We start from the raw sequence: 14,727 nt of genomic DNA, 5'->3' as shown, positions 1-14,727 counted from the left end.
GACGAACTGCAATGACGGCTTTTCACCAATAAGGAAACATGCATTGATGATAGCAAAGATGGAAACTTCTAGAAATCAATTGAGGAGGCGACTTCACACATCAACATGATGTTAGTAGTTACAGCAGCGAACCAATAGACGATGGGACTGAGCAGAGCATGTGATTGAATCAGTAATAAATCCATGCTGCAAAAACTAAAAGGCCACAAACATTTATTTTCAGGGTAATTTGCAAAGTCTCTACGATATCTGGCTTACAGTGCTCTCCTTCAAAGATCACGTTTGGAGGATTAGGGGACAGCCCCAGCAGATACACTGGTTGCACTAAAAAGGGATACCAGTGTGTGCAGAAGAGTGGTGTGCCGTCTTCTGAACCAGCTTGATTTAGGAAATGCAGATCATTGTGGAGCAAAGGTAAAAGCTAAATCTCAATCTCACTTGCCCTCCATGCAGATGAAAAGGAAAAGCAGTCTTACAAAGAAAGCATTCAAAGGCAGCAGTTGGTGGGTACAAAGGATAAGCATGAGAACTCTTTAGAACAGATGAAAACTTCAAGGAGGTCAGTAGCACGCGCTGTAGTGACCAACAACTGAAAACGCGTCAAGGATTAATGCGATGGACCTTTTAGTCTGAAGTGTCGCATACAGAAAAGGAGCATGGGGTCTTGGTGTTGTATGGGGGTGATCAAATGCTGTTCTGGGGTTGGTGTAGAGAGAGTGAATAAGAGACGGAGTGGGTTTATTTACATAGCATGCACTGCAAAGCCAACTTCTCTGCTCGGATATCACTACAAGTGCATGAAGAAAACACAAAGAAATCTATGAGCAGCGGACCAGCGTTAGTAAATAACAAAAGGATGGCCCGGACCTTATATTAGCATTTCGGTCATACGTAAAGGTTGAAGAAAAAGCTGAATGCATATTTGGGCTGCTTTTGCCATGGTAAAAAAGACTGAAACCCATAATGCCGAACAAGGGGAGCAAGGGTTTCGGGAGTGTCACCTACTCCCTTAGTTCAGTATTATGGGCTGCGGGAGTGTCTCCCACCTATATTAAATGCACAGCGGGGGACAAAACCAAAAAAACAAAAGCTTGAGTTACAAAATGCTAACAAGCTTTTAGGATTCGGGGTTTCAACGTATATCCTATATTAGCAAACTAACAACTTTAACTTTCTAGAAATAGGCGAATACTCTCAAGAACCAAAATAAGGGGCAAAAATGCACTGAATAAAAAATAAAATTTAAAAAAAAGGGACACAGGAGCCTGATCCTGGCTTCTACACACACATATCCATGGATATATGTTACGTTCTGCCACAAAGTCCTCAACCAAGCCTCATGGAAAGGTCCCACCCAGCACAGATTCAATGCATAATCCTTGTCCTGCCAGCCTCTGACTCACATCCATCCACCCTGCCACATGTGTCACCGGCCCAGAAACAGTCGGCCACTGCGAGCTCCACACATCAACCATCCGCTCCTATCCAATGGGCCCAAACTACCCCATACTCAGTTCGATGGACAACCAACAGAGGGGCTGTTGCCCTGCCCCGCATCCTTCCTCGTTCAATCGCCCACCCTTCGGACTCTATTAACGGCATGGCTGACCCAGAGCCAACTTCTGCTGCCTATCAACCTGCCGCTAATGCCCAGAACTCAACACTACAGTTACTCAAAGTATCACCAGAAAATGTACCCCGAATAACACCACTTCCAGCAGTGCCCTTAACACTGCTGTTTTTCAATATGATACAAGAAATGTTGCTTTCAAAAGTGTCATAGCTTGCCCTGACCCTAACTTTGTTGTGAATCAATGTGATACTAGAATTGATGCCTTCAAAAATGCCATGGCTTGCCCTGACCCTAACTTTGCTGTGAATCAATGTGATACTAGAATTGCTGCTATTAAAAATGTCAGAGCTTGCCCCGAACCTAACTTTGCTGTGAATCAATGCAATACTAGAATTGCTGCTATTACAAATGTCAGAGCTTGCCCTGACCGTAACTTTGTTGTGAATCAATGTAATACTAGAATTGCTGCTATTAGAACCATTTTAACATACCCTGAACTGGCTAATCCAAGTGCTACCAGGAATAGCGCGACTAGTAAGGCCATGACTAGCCCTAACCAATATACCACCGGCAACCTACGGGATTCAAGAACCTGTCCTCCTCCTGACACCTCAGGAACAAATGCCTCTATCTGCCTTGCCCCAAACATGGTAGACAACCACACTACAACCAAACCTGCCCTCTCAACCTAGCCATGGTCAACGCTCGCTCCGTACCAGCTTATGCCTTAGACATCCGTGACTTTGTTACATCAGATAACCTTGAGATCTCATGGTCACAGAAACGTGCCATCATGCCATCTCAGGTCCTGCCCTTGCCTTAGCAATCCCGGATAGCTGCAACATACTCAAACGACACACCCAACGCAAGGGGCAGAAGAGTACCCAACATTGCCAAAGACCACCAAGGCATGAGATCATTTCACTCCCTCATCAAAAACTGACATCCTATCCGCAAAACTTACGCCCTCACCGAAAACCACCATTACCCAATATTATCAGCTGATCTACCGCCCCCAGGCATCACCCTATCATTCGAAGGATACCTTCACCTGATCAGCAACAACATAAACCCCCTGTCTAAAGTGATCATACTAGGGGACCTAAATCTGGGCCTGAACGACCCCTCTGACCCGGAGGCCTCTTCCCTCCCCAGTTCGAGTCGCTTGGCTTCAGCCAATGAATTTACAACCCATCCATGACAAAGGACGTGCCCTGGATTGGATAGCCCAACTCAACTTCCCCATCTCTATTAAATCTAACACGCCCTGCCCCTGTACTGACCACTACATTAATTTCCTTCAACACCCTCCCAGGTTATCACACCAAATCCACTACCACTCAATTACCACCCAGCTACCCCACACCTGGGCCCAGCAGCGCACGACACTTCACCAAGGACCCACACCATGATACCCTCACATGACCCGTCCGCCCTAACTGACCTCTACATCAGAACTATAACCACTGCAATCAATATCATTGCTCCCCTAGCAGCGAAAAAAGCCAAACCGTAAGGTCACATCGATTCATGGTTCTCTCCAGACCTCCTGGAACTCCATTCTTAAAAACGGGTGGCTGAAAGATCCAGGAACAAAACCTGCTCGAACGACCTAAAACTAGCCTTTAAGAAGGCAGCCAAACTCTACAAAGAATCCATCAACACCAAAGCCACCACATGCAACGATAGAATTGCCAATGCACAATCTGACACCGGGGAACTGTTCACCATACTAAAAGAACTAGAAAACCCCAATACCCCTCCAAACACACTCTGAAAAGAAAGAGTGGTGCACCAGCATCCAGAATGCCATGCTGCAATAAAGATACCCTGCAGGAAAAAATACTCCAGAAACAATCATCCCTGAAACCCTCGAAACAAACCTTTGCCAACATCCTCCAAAAAATATCCCCAGACCTTAGCACCCCCTATTCCACTTCCACAAAATCACTGAAGCAGAAACCGCTCACATCCTAACGAATCTCAAACCATCAAAATGCAAAGGTGACATCTGCCCTGCTGCACTAATTAAAGCATATGCAGAATCTCTCACCCCGTTCCTCACAGTATTCATCAATGCCTCATCCAAAACTGGCACGGTCCCACGCTCCCTCAAGGCGGCCTGGGTGTCCCCCCCCATCCTGAAAAAACAGACGCTTGACATCACTCTCCCAAACAACTACCAGCCAATCACCACAGTCCCCTTCCTGCTAAAAATACTGGACAGAGCAGGCAAAGTCCAAATCCAACACCACCTGGAAAACAATTTCATACTAGGATTTCGACAGTCTGAATTCCGACCAGGTCATGGTATTGAGTGAGCGCTTCTTGATCTAAAAAACCAAATGGATGAAATCATGAATTAAAGGAAAACCAGCACTGCTGCTCCTAGACCTCTCTGCACCCTTCGACCTGGTGGACCACACAATCCTGTGGCATCACCTAACCAACTCAGCCTCATTCTCACACGAAGCTACAACCTGGATCGCCTCGTTCCTAGAAGGAAGAGTGATGAGTCTTTGCAGAAAACGTGAGCACACCGCCAGCCCCAATCGAATGTGGAGTCCCACAAGGCTCCTTTATCTCTCACACCGTATACAGTATTTTTAACAAACCCCTCTTCAACCTCTTGGACTCCAATGGCATAACATACACCAACGATGCTGATGACTCAAATTCTCCTTCCCCTTACTGGTAACTATGCCAACGATGCTGAAACGCTGAATACCGTGTACGCAACCATCCAAGCCTGGATGGCAACCCATGGACTCTGTCAACAACGAGAAAACTGAGATCCTTCTTGTCGGACCCTCCATTGTGCGAAAAAAACCTGATCGCAACTACTCAGCCATCATCATCGACGGCACCCAAATGATGGTCTCCCACAGTCAAGACATTGGGAGTATACTGCAAAGCTTCCCTCTCACTGACCCGCCACATTAATGCCATCACCTCAGCAGCAGCATACACCACCAAACTTATAAACGCTGCCAGACCCTTCCTCTCTACCAACAGCTGCCTAACAATTGCACAAGCAGTGGTAGGTGCCACACTTGGCAACTGCAACGTCCTTTTCGCCGGAACCTCAGCACACAACTTACAGAAACTACAAACAATCCAAAACAATGCCCTCAGAGCAGCACTAAACATCCCTAAAACAGAACATCTCTCTGCTACCCTTAGGTCTGCTCACTGGCTCCCTATTCAAGAGAGTGTCAATTACCCACAAGTGTATATCCATATCTGCCCCACCACACCTGAACCATACCTGAACCAAAACAAAAAATTCCTCAAAGCCCTCTCCGCTAGATCCACCAGAACCCCATATCCCACAGACTAACTGAACCCAAAGTCAAGAAAGCCAAAAATGGAGGCTCCAGCTTCCCATCTATTGCAGCCAAACAATGGAACTCCCTACCGCATTTCCTGAAAGCAGAAGAGTTCTACTGGGTTTTCTGTAAAAACCCTTCAAAACATGTCTTTTCAAATAGGCTCCCACAAGCACCCCTGACCGAACTGTGGCCCACCCCCTCAAGAATTATCTCCAAGATCTGTACCTTAAGCTATTATGAGATGTTCGAAGCAGGGATCCTTTTAAAGGACCAGGGACGGGATTATGCATTTATATCGGATACCTGTATCTGCATATGTAACTATCTGTGAATATCTACTCACAACAAAATGTAACCGATTCATGTAACAGCGCCTCGATGCCCTAGGGTTTTTGTGTGCTCTACAAATGCAAAAGTAGTAAATGTTATTGAATACATGTTCGATCACTGGGACCAGCAGAGCAGTGCCACTGGAAGGACCCCTAATGTAATTGCTGCCTGATCTGAAGAGAAACTTTAAGGTGCATATCCATACTTTAATGCTCCTAAATTACTAAGCACCAATAATTATGTATTGCAAAAATATATCGGTTTTAGAGGTCAAATATAGCTTTACGTGCATAAAAAACACCCCCATTGGTGATAAGAATTACTTATTTACTCCCCAAAAGTGTATTTTACTCCCAACTTACAAAAATAGTAAAATATTCACACTTCAGAATATTACCTTGAGCCCTGGGAAGATAATGAATGTATGCTCTTGCTCTTTCATTTGCAGAAGCTCTAGAGGCCAGTTTCCAGACAGAGAAACTAGCGAGCAGTACTAGGAGGTGGGGGTGGTGGTATGTGTGAAGGAACAGTAGCAAAGAGAGGTCTTGGCACAGCCTGTCCCGCCTGAGAATCTGAGTGTGTGTCCAAGAAGTAATGTTGACTGAAAGTGTGAACAGAACTCCAAGTAGCTGCTTTGCAAATAGAATCAAAAGCAACATTTGCAATAAAGGCTATAGCAGCTCCTGTGCCTTGAGTAGAATGAGCTCCAGGCCTAAAGGGTAACTCTCTCTTAGCAAGAGAGTAACAGTGTGATGCATTTATAATCCATTTAGAAATAGCAGACTTGGAGACAGGGACCCCTTCTCTACCAGCGGCAACAGAGACAAAGAATTGGTATGTCTTTCTTTGTGGTTTAGTCTTTTCAAGGTAATATACCACTGCTCTCCCACCATCTGGTGTATTGAGGCTTCTTTCAGCTGAATTAGTGGGATTCTGAAAGAAAGTTGGTAGTTAATGGATTGGTTCACATGGAACTTAGAAATGAATTTAGGCGCAAAGCATGGTTCTTTGCGCAGTACCACCTTGTCTTTATCAATGATCACAAATGAGTCTTGAACTGAGAGAGCCTGCAGTTTACTAAATCTCTTTATAGAGTTAATGGACACTAGGAAGGCAGTCTTATAGGTGAGGACCTGGTGCATCTTGTGCGCTATCCTGTTGAGAAGAGGAATCAGGGGGAAGACGGGGGGAGCGTAGGCAAATCTCCCGGACCATGTTATCCAGAGACAGCTCCCTTTGAGGGTACCTGGAGGCCTAATTTGGGTATTGGGCATTCTCCAGAGTTGTGACTAAATTGATGTCTGGATGACCCCATTCTATAAAGACAATGAGTAGAATATGTGTTTGGAAGGCTTTCAACACTGCCAGTAGTTCAAACAGATTGATATGTTTGGATGCTACTGATAGAGACCACATGCCGTGTGCTGTCTGTTGTAGGGGTGTGCTCCCCACCCTAACAGAGATGCGTTTGTGGTGAGAGTGGATTCTACTGCAGGGGTGGTGAAAGATTTCCCCTTCAGAAGGTTTTCCTTTGACCACCACTGCAGAGACTGAACAAGGGCTATCGAGTCAACCATAAGATCATCCCACTGACCTCTTGCTAGACATCATTGGCTCGAGCACCACTCCTGCATGGGGCGCATATGTAAGCGAGCTTGTGGAACCAGGAAGATGCAGGATTCCATCATCCCCAGTAGCTGCATGGCTTTCCATATGGTTATCCAGTGACTGGCTACATACTGAGGGATCTGGAACAACATGTTTTGAACCCTCTCTTTGGAGGGGAAGACTAAACCGTCTTCTGTCCGAATGAATGCTGCTAGAAACTGTTTGACTTGACTGGGGACCAGATTTGACTTTTTCTCGTTGATTGAGATCCCAGATTTAAAAGGAGATCTACTGTCTTTTGAGTATTCTCCAGGCACGTTCTGTACGAGTCTCCAGTTATGAGCCAGTCGTTGAGATAAGGGTACACTGGAATGGACTGCCTGCGCAGGTGAGCTGCCGCCACTGCTAGTCCCTGTGTAAGTATCCTTGGAGCTGAGGCAATGCAGAAAGGAAGTACCTTTAACTGATAATGAGTGTTCTCCATCTTGAACCTGAGGTACCTTTGATGCGCTAACATTGAAATATAAAAGTATGCATTTTCATATCCAATGTGGCCCTGTAATTCCCCTGTTGTAGCAGTGGGATTACCTCCTGTAGAGTTGTCATCCTGAACTTTTGAGGTTTGTCATACTTGTTTGAGGGACGCAGATCTAAAACAGGGCACATGGTTAGATCCTTTTTGGGTACAAGGAAGTATATTGAATAAATACTCTTGTTTACCTGAAGATGAGGGGTAACCTCAATCCCTCCCTTCTGCAGTAGGATCTGGACCTCTTCTAGCAGAATTTGTAGCTGTTCCGGCGACCGCCGTCTGCTATTTGGTGGATGGTATCGTGGTGGTTGCAGGAATTCTATGCAGCAACCCCTGCTGATGGTTTTGAGTACCCACTGATATGAGGAGATGCCCTCTCATGCGTGGTTAAAAGAGGTTAATCGCCCCTTACCGGGGAGATGTGGGAGGAGACATTTACCGCCGAGTCATTTGTTGTCTGGGGTGCCTCTGGCTGCAGAGCTTCTCCATCTACCCTTTCGGAGCTGGAATCCCTGTTTAGGTGTCTGGAAACGGCTGGAAGTGCCTTGTTCGGGATACCAAGGAGCCCCTCCTGTTCCATAATTCCCTTGGGAGGAGCGGAAAAAGGATTGCCCGCAAAAGGACCGGCGGGTGTTAAAGGCACCCTGTTGGACAAAGGGCTTGGCTGAGATCTGGTTCAAAGACTTCATCATATCTTGTCTTTTTTTAGCGGTTCCAAGGGCCTCATCAACCTCCTTACCAAAGAGGGCAGAGTCATCTACAGGCTTGTTTATGAGAGAAGCATGTGTCTCTGGTTTAAAGACAGAGTTTTTGAGCCATGCATGGAACTTTAATGGGATCCCTTGTCCGAGAATACGTCCTCCCGTCTCAGCTGAATCCAAGGTATCCTCGAGAATGTTCTGCGTCACCCGATGTCCTTCAGTGACCACTGCTAATAGTTGTGTACAAGTAGGCTCTGGGACGTTTTGGAGGCCCTCCTGTCTCCAGTGGACATCATTACAGCTTGCCAGGAGCATGGTGTTATTAGCAATCCGGTGTGCTGAATGCAGCAGAGGTGGTGATCCATTTACCCAGAGCATAACGCTTTTTACAATCCTTGTCCGGAGGAGAGTCGGACGAGGATAGTGGTACCGCTGCCCATTTTCTGGTGGTTGTTACAACCAAGGAGTACGGACAGCATGGCATCTGTGTTATGGAGATTTATCAATGTTATGCTTCATCCCCTCTATTAATGAGACCCCCAGCACTTTTTGCTGGACTTGTAGGACCTTGTTCTTTCTATCCTGAATGAGTGGAGCATTTTTCCACCAATTCATTTTTATGTGCTCTGTCTTTTGGAACTCTGTTCTCTGTGTTTTACCTTTACTATGGAGTCTACTTTCCTCCATATCTCTATTAAGGCATCTGCATTTAACATTTGCAGCTCACAGCTCCTTATGGACAGTCAGGCTGAGTCCCTCTATCCTTAAGAACTAACTACAGTTCTTAAGGATAGAGGGATACTTTGAATCCCTCCTAAAACATTATACTCCTAGTATCCACCTTCTCTCTGCTCCTGCGAGGTTTTAGTCACATAGACAACCTTCTAGTTATGGCTGGTGGCAGTGGACGTGTTCTACCAACTATTGTGTGCACAATAGGGTCACCCCAGTACTGACTTGGTGGCTTCCTTCTTTTTTGCCATTTCTAGAATGGCTGTTCTTTATGACCCCTTATACCATCCTGGAAAGAGGATGTTTGTGTGTATTGGTCTTGCCTTTGGTGGGAACCCTTGGGTGCCACCATGCCCCCGACTAGGCTCCATTGTGTCTGGGCAGGTAGGAAGTGGGGGGAGGAGTTTTTCACTCAGTTGCTCTTTGTTTGCCTGAGTTCCTGATTGGAACCAGCTCCCACTGGGGGTCTGTCCTGATTGCCCCTTTCTGTAAACTGCTGATAGAGACTGCAGAGGAGTGTGTGCTGAAACTGAATAAAAGGTGAGGTTCCTGAGGTGAAATGCAAGTCGACCACTGGAAACTGAAGTAACCGAAGAAGAAGACGCCCAGAGACGCTGCAGACCATTTGCAAAACTGAAGCAACCACTGGTGTCCTGACCCCGTTTTCTATGTGACAGCGGAACTCTGAAGAGGACAACTCCTTCCGTTTGGGTGGTGGGACCAACCAGCCCTGAGACAACTATAATCTGAACCATCTTCCGAGGTGCTGTGCCTCTCCAGAGCTGCAGACCTCGAATACCAGAAGGCCTCCAATCAATTGCAGTTCATCGTCTTTGAAAGGCCGAATCCATCCAAGTCTTTGCTGAGCTCCAGGTGAACCTCCAGAGACGAAATCGATGGAGGTTCACCTGGAATAAAAATAAAATGACCAGGCAAATCGTGTCCTTTGTTGGAGCTGCAGAAAATGTGCCAAAACCACAGACTGACCAGAGAAGCTGAAGAGATTTGTGCCAGAGGTCCTCTCTCGAGACTGCTGCTGAGACATCCCATTCATTATTATGGCTTTTTTGGCCACCAGACCAAGGAATCCGGAGACAGGTCAATCGCTGCTGCATAGAGCTGAATCCAGTCATAAACATTTCTTCTGACCTAAGGTACTGTGGGGTGAAAAGGTATGGCTTACCTTGATCCAAGAAGTCTTTCCAGAGAGTTGGAGTGCACTAAGAGGTGTGCAGGGTGTCCACTCTTACCTTTGATCCAAGCTGCCGGCTTGTTTCACTTTCGAGTCCTTTAACAGGGTCTCCACTGTTGTGTTATGTCTTCAAGTATCCGTTCCAAGTATCATAGTGAATTGTTGCTGTTTCCCTGCTTCATAAGACTGTAAGCCCTCTCGCAACTGACTTGCTTTGAAGGCATGCCCTAAACGCTCACCAGAGAAGAAAGGGCCAAGTCTATCTTGAAAGGATAACAATTTTTAATCTTGCACGCAAATCAGAGCAACAGCAAAGAACTCTGCTGCTAAGAACATTCTGCCAAAGAGAGGTACAAGCAGAAATCTTAGAAGTTACACAGCATCATGATGACGCAACAATATACAGTAAAAACCTGCACGGCTGATAGAATGGACCCTATACAGTTACCACATTTATCCATAAGGTTTGGCAGTTAATTGCGCCCAGCCCATCAGTCTTCCATCAAGTGGTTGCTGCGGGGCTCATCTTCTCATGTCGAAGGTCAGAAAACACATTAATCAAACTCCTACTATACAGCTTGTTTTATCACTCATCCTGTGCACTAGGCAGGCTTGGTTCTGGGGCACTCTAACTTTCTCACACACACATTTCACTCCCTCCCTCTGAGCAATCCAGCTCCAAGTTCTCCACCTTCATTTTGAACTATAATGTATCCAATCCCAGGACATCGCAATACAAATCACACGTTTGTCACTTTGCTGATATGCCCTTTCCGTCTTCTTTGAACATTTCAGTACTTGTTACTGTGGGACTGGGGGTCAAGGGGCACCTGGTGCCTTGGAATTCAGGTGTCTTAGGGTTTAGTCAGTTATATGGGCTATAATTCGTGGTCACCCGAGAGTGAGCAGGGTCATACTTTGCTCAGTATGAGCTAAGGAACAAGTTACTTACCTGTAATTGTTCTCCAGCATGGGGTCTGGCATTGGTTCACATGCTCATGAATATTCCCCCCCGTCAGGCTGGGAATCCTCGGTAAAGAAAAAATCAGTTTGTTTTGTTTCTGAACTGTCTTTCTTAGTAGTAACCAATCAGTAGTAGGACCCAAGCGTGGGTCTCTGGGTCATACTGCCCCCAGCCAATGAATGCCCTCTCCCCAAGCTCCTCCCATGGCAGCCATCCTCAGATTTGGTAGCACGTAAAGTGGCAAGAGCCGCAGAGGGGTAGGAGGGAGGGTTCACATGTGAATCCATGCCAGAGCCATGCTGGAGAACAACGGTTACAGGTAAGTAACATGTTCCTTCTCCAGCATGGGGTCTGGCATGGATTCACATGCTCATGAACAAAGAATACATAGCAGTACACACATGCACAACCACGGGAGGTGGCAAGGCTCAACATTAAGCATTTCATCAACTCAACATTAAGCATCTCTTACCTCCTCGCCAGGCCCACCTTCAGGCGAACAGGTTGCGCAGCACTGCTTGGCCGACTCTGGACTCCCTGGAATCCCGGTCGATGCAGTAGAATCTCGTGAAGGTGTGCGTCGACCTACACGTAGCAGCCTTGCAGATGTCCAGCAGGGGCACACCAGATAGGAATGCCGTGGTAACAGCGAACGCTCTGGTCGAATGGGTTGTCGGATGGCCGGGCAACGGTCGGTTTGCCAACCGGTGACAGTGCATGATGCAGCCGGAGAGCGATCTGGAAATGGAAGCCTTCGAGAGGGCCTTCCCTTGGTTCACAGGTCCAAAGTTCAGAAACAGCTGTGATCATTCCAGAAAACTATGTGTGGTCCACGTAGAACTTCAGCGCTCTAGCTACATCCAGCGAGTGCAAAGTCCTCTCAGCCGGCGACGAACGCGACGGGAAGAAAACAGGTAACACCAAGGGCTCATTGAGATGGAAGTCCGGCGGCACCTTTGGCATGAAGGAGGGGTGTGGCCTCAGCACCACCCTCGTCTCGTGGAAAGTCAGGTACGGAGGCTTGCAGGAGAGGGCCTGGATCTCTCCCACTCGTCGTGCGGAGGTGATGGCCACAAGAAACGCTGTTTTCCACGACAGGAACTTCAACGGTGCAGAATGCAGAGGTTCGAAGGGCGGCCCCATGAGCCTGGCCAGCACCACGTTGAGCTCCCACGCCGGGGCCGGAGCCTCCACCTGCGGGAACGATCGGAACAGTCCCTTCATGAGCTCCTTCACCAGGGGATGGGACCACAGAGATGAGCGCCCCGGAGTTCTGGTGTAGCGGGAGATAGCCACCAGATGGATCTTGATGGAGGCGTGGGCCAGCTCCGCCTTGGCCAGCGATAGCAAGTACGGCAGCACTTGAGGGGCCGTAATCCGCAGAGGGTTAATCTTCTGTGCCCGGCACCAGACAGAAAAACTCTTCCTTTTGTGTCCATAGCACTTGAAAGTTGAGGACGCCCTGACCTTTGAAAGTACATCCTTGCAGTCAGCCAGGCCTGCAAGTTCAGCGACCCCGGGTCGTGGTGGAGGACGGCGCCTCCTTCTCTGGCGAGGAGGTCTGTGTCCGTCGGCAGCTTGACTGGGGGAGGGCGGTGCTGACATGTCCAGAAGGTCCGGGAACCAGATCTGTCTTGGCCACACCGGTGCGACGAGGATCATCCTGCACCGGGACCGTCTGAGTTGGTTGATGAGTCGCAGCAGCAATGGCAATGATGGGAACGCATACAGTAACAGGCCATCCCAGGGGAATGAGAAGGCATCGCCCATGCTCCCCGGCTGGGAAAACCTGCTGGCGAACCTCTGGTGCTTGGAGTTTGCCGCCGTCACGAATAGGTCGATCTGGGGATTGCCTCATCGTTGGAAGAGTAGATCCACTTGATCCTGACACAGTTCCCACTCGTGACACGAGTGCAACTCCATGCTGAGTAAGTCGGCAATGGTGTTCTTTATTCCTGCCAGATGGAAGGGTACCAAAAATATCCCTTGGGCAATGGCCCAGTGCCACAGATCCTGGGCTTCCTTGGATAGGGCTGGGGATCTGGTGCCTCCCTGCTTTCGGATGTAAAACATCATGTGGTGTTGTCGGTGAAAATCCTCACCAACTTGCCCTTGAGGGTCGGGGGAAACGACCTTAGGGCCCAGAACACGGCTTGGAGCTCCAGGACATTGATGTGCAGTGACCTCGCCTCCAGGAGCCAAAGGCCTCTTGCGTGGAGATCTCCGGTGTGCGCTCCCCATCCCTCCAGGGAGGCATCCGTCACAGTCTCCTGAAGCACCAGGGTTTGGAAGTCCATACCCGCCACCAGATGCGCGCGGTTGCCCCACCACCGGATCGCTTGGCGGAAGGTCTCGTTGAGCGAGATCTTGTCCTCGAAGTTGCCCGCTGCCTGCATCCAACGGGCGTCGAGGAATTCTTGCAGTGGACGCATCCACAGCCTGCACAGGCGCACGAGGTAGATGCACGAGGACATCATGCCGAGCAGCGACTTGATGGACCTCACCCTGGCCACGTCCATGGTCAACGACCGTTGCACCTTGCCCAGGATGGCCTTCGTCCTTTCTTCCGACGGAGAGGCCAAACGCGCCACTGTGTCGAGCCTGGCTCCCAGGAACAGGGCGACTTGCGACGGCACCAAATGGGATTTCGCGAAGTTGATCGAGAATCCCAGCTCTGTAAGTAGTTGACCGGTCTTTGCTGTTTGCACGACGGCGAGTTCTCTTTGCTCAGATGAGCCAGTCGTCCAGGTAGGGGTAGACGTGGATCCCCTGCAGGTTCAGCCACGCCGCCTCTGGTGCAAGGCACTTGGTGAACACCCTGGGCGCCGACTTCAATCCAAAGGGAAGGGCCTTGAACTGTTAGTGCCGCCCTTGGACTATGAATCTCAGGAACTTTTGATGTCCCTTTAGAATGGGGATGTGAAAGTAGGCATCCTCCAAGTGCAGCGACGAACGGAAGTCGCCTTCCTCCAGCTGTCCCAGCACGTGCTGGAGGGTGACCATCCAGAACTTCTGGGACTTGATGTACTTGTTTAGACGACGAAGGTCCAGGATGGGTCGCCAGCTGCCGGTCTTCTTTCTTACGAGGAAGTACCGGGAGTATACTCCGGAGTTCTGGAGCCTCTTTGGGACGAGCTCGATGGCTCATTTCTTCAGCATCGCCCTTACTTTCAGCAGCAGTTGAGGGAAGTGGTTTTGCTTCCTGGCCACGGGAGGAATGCAGGAGCACTTCTTTAGAAACTGGAGTGTGCCCACGGGCCAGGGCATCCAGCACCCAAGAGTCGGTGGAGAAGGACTCCCACACGCTGAAGAACTTCGCCAGCCGGCCTCCAACCGGGGTGCTCAGGTGGGGGCCCGACGCTACGGCCAGTTCAGTCCTGCTTGGCGGCGGCCTTGGCGACAACGACGAGATCCTCCTGACTTGCCGTGTCCTCTGTAGGCCTACTGCGACGAGGAGCGGGCCGCCTAGTGGTACGTCGAGGAACCACCGCCGAATCCTTTGGAGGCACCTTGCTTGCCTCCGGAGTTCTGAAAGGGTGGCCGCTGTTGCTATAAAACTTCCAAGGCCCGAGCCATCTCCATGTCGGCCTTGATGGCCTGCAGTGACTCCTCCACTGTCTTGCCAAAGAGGTTGTTCCCGTCGAAGGGCATGTCCAAAACTCTGGTTTGCACGTCCTGGCGGAAATCGGTCGCCTTGAGCCACTCCCGCCGTCGAAGACAAACGCCTTTGCCCAACTGGCGGAAACCAGTGTCAGCAATGTCC

General features: G+C 48.9%; 1 protein-coding gene across 3 annotated transcripts in view; it reads right to left on the bottom strand.

Moving 5' to 3' along the window:
* Positions 1–14,727, bottom strand: part of SPECC1L (sperm antigen with calponin homology and coiled-coil domains 1 like) — a 909,747-nt gene that overhangs the window by 511,643 nt on the left and 383,377 nt on the right. The window lies entirely within an intron of this gene.

This window comes from Ambystoma mexicanum, chromosome 10 (genome assembly GCF_040938575.1).
Source record: "Ambystoma mexicanum isolate Mex_15411 chromosome 10, UKY_AmexF1_1, whole genome shotgun sequence".
NCBI lineage: Eukaryota > Metazoa > Chordata > Amphibia > Caudata > Ambystomatidae > Ambystoma > Ambystoma mexicanum.
The sequence above is the reverse complement of the archived record's forward strand: the minus strand, read 5'-3'. Positions and strand labels throughout refer to the sequence as shown.